At 36.1% G+C, this 2,984-nt stretch overlaps 1 protein-coding gene across 1 annotated transcript in view; it reads right to left on the reverse strand.

The window, feature by feature from the left end:
* LOC106879526 (BCL2/adenovirus E1B 19 kDa protein-interacting protein 3-like) overlaps positions 1-2,984 on the reverse strand; it is an 81,679-nt gene that overhangs the window by 621 nt on the left and 78,074 nt on the right. The window lies entirely within an intron of this gene.

The raw sequence follows: 2,984 nt of genomic DNA on the forward strand, positions 1-2,984 counted from the left end.
ATATATATATATATATATATATATATATATATATATATATATATATACATACACACATCGACCCACCCATCTATATTTATCTAAGTGTGTGTGTATATATATCATCATCATCATCGTTTAACGTCCGCTTTCCATGCTAGCATGGGTTGGACGATTTGACTGAGGACTGGTGAAACCAGATGGCTACATCAGGCTCCAATCTGATTTGGCAGAGTTTCTACATATATATATATATATATATATATATACACATATACACACACATATATATATATACACACAGACTCCCATATATATTTATATCTATATCTATATGTTTGTGGGCATATATGTATATGTATATCTCCTTGCCCTGACATTGTGCAATGGTTGTAAAGTTGGCATCACTGTCACACAAATGGTGTTACTTGTTTCCAATGTTTCAGGGAAACATGTCAGGCCATGGGGGAAAATATCACCTTGCTTGGTAACAAGTGAGAGCTGGGTTAGCAACAGGAAGAGCATCTGACTAGAAAATCTGCCTCAATGAATTCAGTCTGTTCTATGCAAACATGGAAAAGTGAACGTTTAAACAATGATGATGATGTGAGATTTTAATCACATCTTTATAACAACAATCACAACCATCTTTTCTTTATTAGCTACAAGAGTTTGAAGAGATACAGAAAATGTGAAATGTTCATTGTGAGTTTACATAGAAAACTTAGTGGTATGACAGACAAGTTATACAACAGTAAAGGAAGTGGGTGAAAGACGTTACATAATACATATACGTGTGTATGTATATATATATATATATATATAAGAGGATAAATTAAGATTTTAAAAGTACAAATATTAGCACAGAAATAAAATGGTATGATAAAATACACAATAATTAAAACAAGACATAATTAAAAGGGAATAAAACATGAAAGATTACTGTCTAGGTCAGGTTAGGAGACTCCATGTCTCCGCCTCTTAGCCAATCTCAGTATTGTTTTCTCATGTATCAAAAAGTACCAGTTAACATTTTTTTTTAGTTGGTTCTGGTTGACAAATACCTACATCTTCAGGCTAAGATTCCTTTAATTCATTATAGTGTCTTACTATTATTATTGAGTGAGAGAGCAGCACATTCTATCAAAGTAACACTGGGCTACAAATATACGAAGCCCAATATGCCCATCGTGACTACCCATCTGATAAAGGTACACTAGGCACATGCATCACAACTATACGTGTGTGACATGGTGATTTCATATCAAGATAACAGCATGTGACCTTCCAGGTGGGGCCCAGTTAGAATTTTCTTCAGGTTGAGTAGCCCATCCTGCTCAAAAGGTCTCTGAATAAGGGTTGTTTAAGGATGTTGAATGAAACACCCATGTTTCTAGAGGTGAATTATTCAAACACCAAAAAATTCCTCTCAACACATGGTTATGATGCTCCTCCACTACTTCTGCTTGTGATCAAGGATGCATATATCACCAGCCACCAAGGGACTTGCTCATCTAGTTAAGGTCAAACAACTGACAAGCAAATCTGCGGTATTGAGCAGAATATTTGCTGTAGCCCATCTTTATACCAAGACAAAACAATGTACATGATAACACTTTCAATCAGTTAAGATCAGAAGCCATGAGAGCCACTACCTAGTATTACATCAGGGCATTTATTATAATTATAATTATTATTATTGAATGTTGCTGTGAGCAGATGTGCCTTTACCTCACTCCAAGAGCTTTGAAGTTTTACCAAGCCCAAATAGAAGAAAAATATTCCTTTTTAGATAATTAACAGGGAACTTTCTGGAATGTATTGGATGTCTACTTTCATACCAGGGGAAACATAAGCTCTATCATTTTTGATATAATTTAATTATTACTTTTTGTTGTTGTCTTGTTTACATTTCAAGTTCTCACCAGAAAAATGCACCCTGAAAGAAGTGTACATGAACATAACTATGTTGAGAACAAAATATATAAGTAATAATGGTTTCAAATTTTGGCATGAGGCCAGCAATTTTGGGAGCAGGGTAAGTTGATTGAATTGATCTCCATATTCAGCGGGTACTTATTTTACCAACTCTGAAAGGACGAAAGGCAAAGTCGACCTCAGTGCAATTTGAACACAGAACTTAAAGATGGACAAAATGCCACTAAACTCCAGGGTTAACATCTGAATGAAATTATGTATAGGCACAGGCAGGCTGTGTGGTAAGAAGCTTGCTTCCCATCCACATAGTTCTGGGTTCAGTCCCAATGCGTGACATCTTGGGCAAGTGTCTTCTACTATAGCCTCAGGCCAAACAAAGCCTTGTGAGTGAATTTGATAGATGGAACCTGAAAGAAGCTTGTCATATGTATACATGTATATGTATCTATGTGTGTGTCTTTGTGTCTGTGTTTGTCTGCTCCCACTGCTTTGACAACTGGTGTTGGTGCGTTTATGTCCTCGTAAGTTAGCAGCTCGGCAAAAAGAGACTGACAGAACAAGTACTAGGCTCAAAAAAAAAGAAGTCCTGGGGCCAATTTATTTGACTAAAACCCTTCAAAGTGGTGCCTCAGCATGGCTGCAGTCAAATGACTGAAACAAGTTTAAGAAGAATAAAAGAATATATATAAGGTGCAGTGAATAAATTGTCTAAATTACGCAAAAATGAAAATAACACTAACATCTAATTTTAACAGGTATTCTTAACAAAATTACATAAAAATATCTTGAAATACTAAAGAGTAAATTTATGCAATAAAATATGCCCTCAGACAACTTCGGAATCTCCTGCAACTCTTCTGGACAGTCTCTTTGTTTAAGTTGGTCAATGCTGCCATAATCCTTGCCTTCAGTTCATCTTTGGTGTTACAAGGAATTTTGTTGGCCTCTCACTCAACTGTGCCCTGCACATAATAATCAAGGGTATTGTGGTCACAGAAATTGTCTGACAGCCATGACTGGGTTCTCCTGCTTGTGTAGCATGGTGCAGAGTCCTGTTGCCAGACATA

The sequence above is a fragment of the Octopus bimaculoides genome, chromosome 2, assembly GCF_001194135.2.
Source record: "Octopus bimaculoides isolate UCB-OBI-ISO-001 chromosome 2, ASM119413v2, whole genome shotgun sequence".
Lineage (NCBI taxonomy): Eukaryota > Metazoa > Mollusca > Cephalopoda > Octopoda > Octopodidae > Octopus > Octopus bimaculoides.